Below are 12,027 nucleotides of genomic sequence, written 5' to 3' on the forward strand. Positions count from 1 at the left end.
GGCTGCAAATACATCATTCAGTTCTTTATCACAATTAATGAATCGTCAAAAGATCGCGTAACAACAACCCAACAAGAAACCCAACACAGACTCAGTTTGACCTCAATTATGCATAAAACAGTGGGTGAATTAGCATTTTAATGGCATGTAGCCTTTAAGTATACCCTTTCCTCGCCCAATTTATCCTTCTCATCCTGCCATCCTGACTGTACCTTCACGCTTACTCCTCACCTCCAAATTACACCTCATTCTCTCCACCACCCTTTCATCACTCCTTAATATCCTCTTCCTAACCTGACCTCCATTCTTCTTTGAGTCAACTGCGAACAACCCTTCTTCACACCCTCCCCTCTTTACCGCATCTCCTTGCCTCCTCGCTGTATCGCACATTCCTCCTTCATGCATATTACTTTCTCCTTTTTTCAAGGCAGTCATCACCTTTTCTGCACGGAGGCCTCAACTCTAGCGTGTCCGCACCCATCTGCCAGAATGAATCAATCCCCAGGGCTGCGATTATGTGAGCAGCAGTGGTGATTTTTGCATCGCTACAATCACAGCGTTCATTAGCCTAATTAAAAAGTGTGACGAGCGGCAGCGGGTGAGTGGCGGCGAGTGGAAACTGTCTGCCAGGAATCTCCCCGGGAGCCATCTGAGGAGGCAGGAGGGTGTCGTTATTGGACGGGAGGAGGTAGAGATGGGAGAGGGAGGGATGAAGAGGATGCTCCGAGTGTGTAATTACAAGGAAAGGAGGGAAAGAGGTGTTAGGATAAGGAGGTGCAGTAAGGAGAAGGAGGACGAGGACACTTGGATTGTGTCCAATTACAAAGGGTGTCAAAGGTATGGTTATTACAGGATGGGCAGGAAAGGAGGTGTGGTTGGATGTTGTAGAAGAGTTGAGGAGGCAAGGAGGTGTAGTTAAGGTGAGGAAGCAATGACTTGTTAAAAGAGGAGGAGCAGAAAGGAAGATGTAGTTCAGACTCAGAGAGCAGGACGAGGAGGCATGAAGGGGGTAGTTCGAGGGGAGCAGGAGGAGGAGGTGTAGTTAGAAGAGGAGCTCTAATTAGGAAGGAGGAGGAAAAATTCAAGAGGAAGAAAGGTAAAGATAGGAGGAGGTGGAAGGCTGAGGTAGAGGGATGAGAAAATTAAGAGAGGAGGAGAAGCTTGTGAGGAGGTATAGTGGAGACGGAATCAAGAGAATAACGGGATAGGAAGGCGTAAGAAAGAGGAGGGGGAGTTAGGATGAGGAGGTCATAAGTTGAATTAAAGAGAGGCAAGGAAGTGTACCGGTAGTTAAAAGAGGAGGAGGAAAAAGGGAGGAGGAGGGAGGCTTGGACCCGGTGTCCAAGAAATGAGGCGTAGTTAGGAGGAGGAGCAAAAAAGGAGTTGAATTAAGAGAGGAGGAAGAGGCAAGGAAGTGTAGATAGACGAGGAGGAAGCAAAAAGGAGAAGGAGGAAGGTTTAGACCCGGTGTCGAAGAAATTAGGTGTAGTTAGGAGGAGGCGGAAACAAGGAGTTGAATTAAGAGAGGACGAAGAGGCAAGGAGAGGAGGAGGCAAGAAGGAGAAGGGAGAAAGGTTTAGGCCTGGCGTCAAGAAAATAAGGTGTCGTTAGGAGGAGGCGAGGAGGAGTAGATCAGAAAAGAGCATGACGCGGTGGGATTAATCATGTAAAGAAGTGTTAGGAAAGGGGGAGGAGGAGGAATAGTTAGGAGTGAAGGTGCAAAAGGAGGCATGAACACAGCAGCCATGTTTTGGCGGCGTAAAATGTGTGTCAGCCGCAGAAGGGAAAATGATGCAGGATGCAGGGTGGAGGGCGAGAGGAGGGAAGGATTGAAGGAGTACTAGACGAGGAAGTGGGAAAGATGAGGGAGGAGGCAAGCATTTAAAGGAGGAGAGGCGGATGAGGAAGAAGGGGAGGAGTAATGAATAAGTGGCACAAAAAGCTGCATAAGCACGTTTGACAACTCATCACTCACTACAGCAAACAAGCGGCGCGTTACATTAATACGCAGCTTTCTGCTTTACGGTGAACCGTCAAGGAAGGAAGGAAGGAAGGAGGGGAGCGACATCATGGATGAAACATCACAAGGACGAAATAAGGGAAGCCCCGGAAAGCTGCAGAGAGAAAGGAAGGGGGAGGGAAAAGCTGCGCAGGGAAGCCCTGCTGCAAGTAACTCCTCTTCCTCGTGCTCTTCATCTCCTACATGGACGCTTCACTTGCACAGCAGTGACCAAATAAAGGCCGCACATTAGCCAGCAAAGCCACTAAATTATAGATTTACGCACACACAAAGTATTTCATTCGAAATGGGCTATTTTAGCACTAGAGTATTTGCGTGCTACCAGCTGCACTGCTCCATGCTTGCACCAGAAACAGTATTGAGACTTTTTGACCCATTCGAACCGCCGTAGTTTAAACCCATGCTCCGCAAATTTGTTTGTGACATGGCTCGGTCAAGTCACACAAAGACTGCAATTCTGTTTGTTCCAATTATTTATGAGCACAACAACTACTTCTGCTGGTATGAGCACATCTCGTCAAATACCGCAACAGTCATCCTCCAATAAACTGCTCCCTCTGGGACTGCTGAGCCGATTTAAATGCTGAGCATACCTCCAATCGATGTACTGACACGATTAGAGTATTCGCCAGGTGCATGATGCACGCTTCCTCAAATATCCCATCAATTTTGACCATGAAAACCTCTAATGCTTCACTCTAACACTTCCTCAAATATGAAATACCCAAATGCTGTGTCCACAACTAGTCGAGGGTGCATAATGCACTTGAGAAAAAAAGAATCCCTCCCTCAATCAGCCACTTTAAATCAAGACAACAAAAACGTCTACACCTCCACTGTCACCTTTCTTCAACTGTCAAATACCCATTCTCTGTACCCCAGCTAGTCGAAGGTGCATAAAAAATAAACACATCCGTTTTTGGTACCACAAAAATTCAAGTAACAAGTGCAGCAATTATGTAATTTCGTAGACACTGTCATTCTCAAACAGAAATGAAAACGTTAACTGAGGAGACTGTCGTGGTTTGCTTCTATTGTGCTGGTCCTACTCCCCCCCCTCTCACTCTCCCTCTCCCTCTCCCTCTCTCTAGTGGGGTGCGTTCCCTTCAGATGCACGCACCTGTGGCGGATGATGATCAGCGGGGCTTAAAAGGACGCCGTTCTCCCGACTGTCGGATTGTTGACTTTGCTCACTTCACAGCCCAAGCTCACTTCTAGAAGTCTCGTTCTCGCTCATAGCCTCATTTTGCTTTGTTGTAGTTTTGTTTGTTTAATTACTTGTTGTAATATTCTCATCACTTTGGCTGCTCGTTTTGTGTTTCGTGTAATTGGATTTTGTCCATCTCGTTTGTACTTTTCGGCTATGCTATCTCCTTTGCTTGATTTGCATTTTCTGTTAATACTTTGTCGGTCTTCCTTGATTGTAATAAAGGCCTCTTTTGTACTCAACGCCTTTTGTCCGTTTCTGCTCTTTAGGGATCCAAACATGATTGTCCGCTTAAGACAGACCTTTCGGAGACCCTATGCTAACTCTATTACTAACAAAAACAACAGCACCTAAAAGGGCACACAAACAGTCCCTTTTACTACTTCTCTTCTCCTACTCCCACTTTTCCTCAAAAACTGGCCATATACCTCTAATAAATCTTGTGACTGCATTATTTGTGGGGTGTGTAATCACTTAAAAATGAATGGCTCCCGTAATTAGTCCCTTTTAATTAGGACCACAAAAAGCTACATTTTCTCAAATAATCGCCATTCATGGGGTATGGCCCCGGATTCATTGGCAGGTGTCATCCAATTGAGAAAAATTAACACATCCCGTAAATAAAGTCCTCAATTTTACAACAGGATAAAAATGGGTAATGTCTCCGTGTATAGAAGCTATTTATTATACAGTACATATAGATGAGATGTAAGGTCATAAACTGCATTTGTTCTGTTGTTACTCAAAACACCAGCAGATAGAGCAACATGCACTGTAGACCATGAATTGCAGACAGCATACTCCATCACTCCCTTGATTCCAAATTTTTTTTTAAAGATATGGGCCGGGGGAGGTCAGAGAGTTGGGGTAGTAATTTTTGTGATTGCGAGTAAATCAATGAACTATTTGTCAGCTCTGCTGCTAACCAAACCAGCAGCACCTATAGTGAGCCAAGTTAGCTTTCTCTCTCAGTGTCCATGATAGCCCCTAAACATTGTTCTAAACACCTCTTCCGCTTGACTATTGTAATCATACCGCTAACATTCCTAAAAAAATGTGCCTCCGCCTATCTGCAGGTGAGTCAATCAACTTCTCCTTATATGTGCGGTTATTTTCCAACATTTAAACTGTTTTGTATTACAGTATTGAACTATCATAAGTATATTTTACTGTACTGTACTATTGTAAATTGTTGTAAAATTGTATTATTGTAATGTGATGTTGATGTTTTTTTCACAGAGAGCAAATTGCAGGCTCATGCACGTCTGCAACGCGCATGCGCACAGCTGTCCGTTGTCTAAAGATTTATTGAAAGTGTTTGTCAGTGCAGCTGTTGATTCATTTCAATATGAATCACGAAAAAAAAATATTTTATCCTGTATTTGATTTATTACGCCACTCCCGTTGTCAATATGCAAATCGGCTGGCGTCTCATCAACTTTTACGGCTTCCTTATGAATAAAAAGGCGGCGCGGTGCTACTGCTGGAGCGTGCGCGCTCCCGCCGGGGAAAGTGCGTGCGTGACGCCGCTCCCGGGGACAACTTTGGGAACGCATGCATGTCGTCATGCGCGGAGCGATGGACGGACGCGTAGCTTCTGGAAGCTTCGTTTTGCTGACGCGCTTCGTCTGACATTGTGGGCACGAGTCCACGAGCCCGCGCGGCACACACACGCACGTACGCGGGTGCACGTGCACCACACGCAGACACACGCGCACACACGAGCGACGAGCAACACAAGTGGGAAAACCAAACACGTTCCTCTTACCTTGTGTTCTCCAGGTGAAGGTGATGATGATGATGATGGTGGTGGGGGTGATGAAGAAAGCGCAGAAGGATGTGCACCCGACGACATGTGCACCACCACTGAGGAAGGGCAGCAGCAGCATCACCAGCACGTCCCGCCTCGGCCGCCCGGCACTCCCCGCCCCTCTCTTTTTCTCCCCCTCTCTCTCTCTTCTCCCGCACACGCATGCAGACACTGTGTGCGTGTGTCCTCGTGGGGATGAATGCAGGAGAAGGATGAAGGGATGCAGGATGGGGCTCTGTTTACAACAAGCAAGGGCAACCGCTGAGCAGGCAAGGCGGGAGGAGAGGAAAAAGTGGAAGAAAAGGAGATAGGGAACAAGAAAGGTGACAATATGTGGAAGGAAGGCGGGATGAAGTTGAAGGGAGGGAAGACTATCATCACTAAGGACAGGAGGAGAGAAGGAAAGAAAAAGGAGATGGGGTATAAGGTAAGAAGAGGCGAAGGGTGAAGTTAAATGAGGAGAGGAACGAGATCAAGAGTGGAAGACAAGGGGAGGATGATGTGGAAAGATAGGGAAGGCGACAAGGTGCAAGGAAAAGAAGGAGACAAGAAAAGGAAATGGAGAGGGATGAAGTTAAAGAGGCATTGGGGGTTGTCCTTTCCTATGTTGGAAAGGAAGCACCTTTTCATCTCTCCTTGATCTGATGACGTGATCCAACAAAGGTGAAGGACAGGTGGCTTAAAGGTTAGGAGATTGGATTTTCCGAACAGGCCCTTTGGTGTGTATGCACACAGCCTTTATCTTCTGGGTCGAATTGTGTCAAGTTTGCAGAGCTGGGCATCGCCTATAAGCGCCACCGAACACACGTCTGCATATTTAAAGGTCCCACGTGGTACCAGTCCGTCCCTCGCCGGCGACAGCTAATCGGCGTCGAGAACGTAATCTCCATGTCACACGCAGACACGCCGCCAAACAAATAAAAAATATCAAACAAAAACAACCGACACACACACACGCACACAGACACAGCGCGGTGATCGGTGAAGTAAAAACAATACGATGCACTTGTCATTGAGGCTGTGGGACCGCAAAATACACAACACTGTTTTGTTTTTTCCTTACTCGGCCGCGTATCAGTAGTGCGGCACCTGCGCGTGACGTGCTATAGGTTAAGTCCGTTCTCGACGCCGATTGGCTGACTCGGCCCGACTGGGACCACGCGGGTTGTTTAAAATATGCAGACGGGAACCCGGTGGTGGTTAGGCGATGCCCACCTCTGCAAGTTTGCTCCTTTATTTTGGCAAATCCAGTTCCTTTGGCTTTCTGGTTACCTGTTGCTTTCAATTTTCATGCTGGGCGGGGTCATTTCTGGGCTGTGCTCGCACACCTGAAACTGATCAGCAACTAACTCCTGTAAATTAAATCCCTGTTGATTTACATACAGATGTCATTTGATTCTCCCATTATGAGTGGTACTTTGGCCATTATTGTGCATACGTTTACAATTTTGATCTTTCTCTGCGCCTACCTTTTTGTGTCATCCTACCGGCGCCTCCCTGCCCAGCCTCGCTCCACGTTTCCTCAAAGGACCTCTTGTTTCGCCACTGATCCATTGAGCCATTCCTTCACCTCATCGTCAGCTCTCCAGCATTTAGACAGAATCTCACCTTCTTGAAAGCAAAGCCTGTTCCGATTTTGGTCACCGGACTCTTCCTCATGAAACGATCCCTTAAACCTCTACCAACCGTCTCTCATTTGCGTTGCTGCTAACGTTACTTTTGTGAGCCATAACGGCGACAAGGGACCCTATTTTCATGGACAGCGCACCGGCGCTGTGGTACAAATGCCGGCATATGATTTTCAGCGGCTCGCTGCGTGTTTGCTAATTTGGCAGACCACTCTGCACATAGCTGCCAGCTGTGGCATAGCGAGGCCTATTCTTGGAAGTGCGCTTGACGGGTGACAATTTTGGTGGCAGAAAGTTGGTCTAAACTCACCTGTTCAGACCACATCTAAATACTGGCACAGCTGATCTAATGCAATTTGGGTGAATTTGCTTGGAGCACAGGCAGACAGATCCTGAGCTCCGTGGACATGTGGTTGTTTTCAATTAAATAAGTGAACAGAGGACATCAAACCCTCTCAACGTATTATATCCAGAGGTGGGCATTCAGTCGAGCCGACGGACCGGTCCGTCTATCCGCTTATGACGGACGCCCATTTTGCAGGCGATAAATGATAAATGGGAAATGAAAAAAAGACAGATTAAGCATAATCTGTGGATTTTCACCCATCTATGTAATAGTCTATAACCCGACGTTGATGATTATTGTTTCATTTGATGCAAGTCAATTCGCTGCTTGATAAATGTATTTTACATCAGGCATGTTTTTGGTCTGCCAATGGGTCCTAGTAGCATGCCGCGTGACGTCACATTGAGTGGGTCACACCATAGACTGTAGACAAGTCTAGACGCACGCTCGCAGACGACTCCTGTTAGCGCTGCTTGCTTGTATTCTGCCCGTTTATCTCAAAAAGAAACATGCCGAGTAAACGCTGCTGCTGTGGAACTTGCAGAAACGACTCCAGATGCTACGACCGTGCACATATGAAGAGAATGTTTTCTTTATTTGTTTCCCAAAGCCAAAATCTCAGAGGGATAAATGTGAACGACGGGTCAACGTGTCGTCCGAAAGACCAGTTTAAGGCCAGCAAGGTGAAACCTTTTACCTTCATATCTAGGAAACATTTAGTTGGGGGCCATATGGTGTTTAGAAATGACAATCCGGCCGATCCCTTGCCGAACACCGCTTGCTTCGAAGCCATTTCGATCATTTTCTTTCTTTTTGGCTTGGCGTTTGGCCCTACTCCTCTTGCCTGATGTCAATGAATGACAAGGAAAAATGTAAAGCCAGACTCTTTCTGTTTTGTACGACTCAGGTGCTCCAGTGAACTCCCCAAAATTCCTCTACAGTCGCAGCTCTCCGCAACAGTGCACAATCTCTCCGACTATGGCATTTTTGTTTTTGTTTTTTGGGCGGTAGACAGAAGTGCTGATGGGAGCGCGTGTAAAATGATGGATGGACCGACCGCTAGGCGATTACTATTTGGTCCGCCCGGACAATATGGCGGATAAACGGACGGCGGAAGGGCACCCCGGCTGTGGGCGGGAGCCGATAAACGGATCGCAAATTTTTAGTGAAATGCGCAGCTCTGATTTATATCTTAAATCATCCCACTTGCAAGTGTCCACTTCAGTGCGCAAATGTATTTCTTGCCATGTCAAAACTCGGGCACTGCATTGAAATGCAGAAAGGAGCCTTTTTGATCGGCAATGATTGAAGTCGGCTGTGACTACTCCCGTACTGGCACAACCTGGGCCGCCTTTACCTACTCACAGGCCCCCGGGGCTAACCATTGTCTATTTTCACTTTCTTAATTTTTTTTTTTTTTTTTACAGCTGTTGAACTTTACCAAGACGGCGATATTGTTTGCATTCCCGCGGTCAAACGCCAGCGAATAAAGCGAAGCGGAACGCTCATCCGCAAGTCATGCCATCCCGCACTAGATTTATGCCGGTCGTGGAAAATGGAACCCAAAGTGATAAGGAAATGAAGGAACCAAGGAAATGAGACAAAGGATACATGGGAATAAGCAAATGAAAGAAAGAAGGAAATGAAATAGACGAGGAAAGAAGGGAGATGGGACAAAAAGGACATTTGGAAATGGGAAGGTAGGTGACAATGGGAACAAGGAAAGGAGATAAAGTAGGAGAAAAGAAAGGAGAAGGTGACAGAGAAATAAAGGAAGCAAGGAAAGTAAGCAGAAAACAAGGAATAGAATTATGAAAAAGACGAGGTGAAACGAGGGAGGTCAAAGGCCAAAGCATGATGGGAAGGAACTTATTGGCTCCCAACTTGAGCATGCCGTGGAGCACAGAGAGGACACAAAGAAACGCGGCCAACAAACATCACAAAGGTTCTGTGGTCAAGAAGTAAAAAACACGTCCAAGGTTCTGTTCTCTGTCTAGTGTCTCTTTAGCAAACATGTCAGCGTCCACTTCCTGCTGCATCCAAATATAGACATAAATGTTCTACAGAGAGGATAAACACAAGACTAGATGGAAATAAACTTCTTTCCCACTGCACGGCGGCGGGACTTTCTGTCAATGTCAATACACTTGGGAGAACGAAAAATGTCACTCAGTGGAGCGCAGAGGAACCTCGGCAAGGCTCACCAACAGCACCAAATTGTTCTTTTAATCATCATGAATAGAACACAAGATAGAAGGAATAAGACAACTTACCAAAAGATCTGCTGGACGTTTTTGGAAACTTTGAGGACAGTGGTAGGTTACTAAAGGGCCCAACTCCACACAGTCCCTGCCAGGGTACTAAGGCTACTGCACGGGTGTCAAACTGAAGTCCTGGGGCCAGATCTGGCCCGCGACATCATTTTACGTGGCCCGCGAAGACAAATCATGTGTTGACTTGACATGTTTTTTTGAAATTGTCTTCACTGTTGACACAACATATTCAATATTTCAAACATTTGTTACCAATCCTTCCTTTAAAATACATTGAAAATGGTTGAACAAATAATTTACTGGCTTCTGATTTCAAACCTAGTGATCCATCAATTAGTTGTGTATAAGGCGATCATACATTTAGACGGGTTAACAGTCGTAACGGCCCTCCGTGAAATCAGAACTACTCAACTATGTGGCCCACGACAAAAATGAGTTTGACACCCCTGCCTGGGTATAACGCTTTTGCGATAGAAAATCGCATTAAATTTTGGGATAGTATTCCTGAAATTTTTTTTATAGCTGTCATTTACGGATATTATTATTTAAAAAAATAAAAACCCAAAAAGAAATGTCTTTCATTTTGTAATTTGAAATACAAACGTGCAGTGGGTGTGTATTTAAAAATGAATTGACATATGAAGTTTTATGCTGTCGATTCCCATACGGATCATCCATGAGTGACACCAGCCCATACCGTTCAAATGGATTAGCTATGCATTTTTAAAGTTTAGAGCTGCTCACAACATTATTTCAATAATTGATTAATCCGTCAATTATTTTGTCGATTTATTGATAAATCAGATTTTTTTAAAAAAATCCAAATTTCCATCCCTTTATTGTAGAAAAACAGGGCATTATTTCAAATTGACAGTGTGGAAAACACACAAACATTATGATTCAGCTACTGGTTTGCTCTGGAACATGCAGCGTGAAGGAATGGGGGCGGGGATGCCACACTGTTCACAGGATGGTCCCTAGTTGGCTGCAGGCTGCAAAGCACGGGGCGCCGGTGATTGGTTTTTGTGATCCGCAATGAACGGCGTTGATTGATCTAGGCCGATCATGTGCTTTCCAAAGGATATCTGCTGATCACAATCGATGGCCAGTCAATCGGAGCGCCGCTTGTACAGATGATTGCATTGTCATAATGAGCTATTTTGTGTGAAAAATGTTCTAAATCCAAGTCATTAGGGGACATCTCGAGGGATGGAGAGCAAGAGGAGAGGAAATGCTCTGTATGAATTATAGATCAATTCCAGAATGCAATTGCTTTATTTACAACGCCATACATCCAAACACTCATCTATAATTCATGTCAATATAATTTTAAAGAATCTATATCAGGCCCACACCAGTGTGCACCTTATCAATGCTTGGGAGAGTTATTAGGAAAGCGAGAAATGCTTTTGGACAATCTGCTTTGAGAGGGCTGAAATGGACTATGTGGGGGGCAGGGTGTGTGTGTGTGTGTGTGTGTGTGTGTGTGTGTGTGTTGGGGGGGCTGTTGCAGGTTGTGAAAGTGGGAGGTGTTGTGGGGTCACATGTGGGCAGGCCTGACTGCAGCATCCATTCAGGGGAAGATGATAAGATGCTAATTAATACTTGCACCATGGTCCTAAAAAATATGTATTACAAATTAAAAATCAATGTTGACTCTTTAATGTGTGTTTCTCATTATTATTTCACATTATTCTAATGTAAACAAATGAAGTTGGATTTAATTTTCAGAAGATATAATGGGTAGGGTTTTATTCTTTTTCCCTTGATTTTCTTAACGGGTCGATATTAACTCACAACATAACAGGGGCGTTAAAAAAGTTTTTGACCTTTGTTTAGTTAGAAAATACTTAAAATACTAATAATCAGTCCAATAATAATGCAATCATTTTTCTTACTTATGTTTGAATTTTGACCATATTTAAAGATGAGAGAAATGTGAGAAAATGTTAATGGTGAGGTTTACAGCCTTAAAATATACAGTATAATTGTAGTAAAAAAAAAAAAAAAGTTTCCTACTTCGCGGATTTCAACTATCGCGGGTTATTTTTGGAATGTAAGCCCCGTGATATACGGACAGTACATATATGTACATATACAGTACTTTATAATAGTAGGATACTATAATAGTAAAATACATGTATTACAGTTTAATGACTCTGCATCAAATCTTGTACAATCCAAACAAAATGACACTGAATTGTATCGAATATTTTTAGTTCCAAGAAGGACCTGGAACTTTTAGGTCGAAAGGCGGTTTTTGTTTTGGGGCACGTACTTGAAGTATTTAATAGGAAGCAATGAAGCATGAAGCATACACATTGTACAAGAAACTGATAACTAAATGGAAGCTATTTATCAAAAGGTCACACAGGATGTGTGTGAGAGTGTGTGCATGTGTATTGTCAATAAAAAAAATTAGAATGAAATGAAATCCAGATGCATTTTTCGTAAGGAAACTTTTTATGTGTGCTTGGTGAGCGTCACTCATCATCATCAACATCATCATGGTTAGACAGAAAAAAATGCCTTTTTGCAGTTTCCAGTACAGCAGATAAGGTTCCTTATTATTAAAGAGTACAAAAAAATGAAAAAAAAAAAAAATTCGCAATTTCCAGAGTTCATTTCTCTCCTGCCAGGTGGAGAAAAAGAAAGAAAAAAAAAGCAAGAGAGAGAGAAGCTTTTGGTCCTGGAGTCTTTTTGTACGTGACATCCTGTCTTTCCACTCCCCTAATATGTGCCC

General features: G+C 44.4%; 1 protein-coding gene across 5 annotated transcripts in view; it reads right to left on the reverse strand.

Annotated features, from left to right (window-relative positions):
* The window catches only part of slc8a2b (solute carrier family 8 member 2b), an 80,499-nt gene extending 74,927 nt beyond the window's left edge, over nucleotides 1–5,572 (reverse strand). For 3 of the 5 annotated variants that reach the window (XR_015087440.1, XM_086035539.1, XM_086035538.1), the window contains exon 1: nucleotides 4,996–5,571. The gene's annotated coding sequence lies outside the window, so the exon portion shown is untranslated. Of the gene's footprint in view, nucleotides 1–4,995 lie in introns of all 5 variants that reach the window. The other 2 variants (XM_086035540.1, XM_086035541.1) reach the window with 1 other exon arrangement.
* Between the last annotated feature and the right edge of the window lie 6,455 nt (nucleotides 5,573–12,027).

The sequence above is a fragment of the Filicampus tigris genome, chromosome 7 (genome assembly GCF_054856515.1).
Source record: "Filicampus tigris isolate MCC_2025a chromosome 7, RoL_Ftig_1.0, whole genome shotgun sequence".
NCBI classification, from domain to species: Eukaryota; Metazoa; Chordata; class Actinopteri; order Syngnathiformes; family Syngnathidae; genus Filicampus; species Filicampus tigris.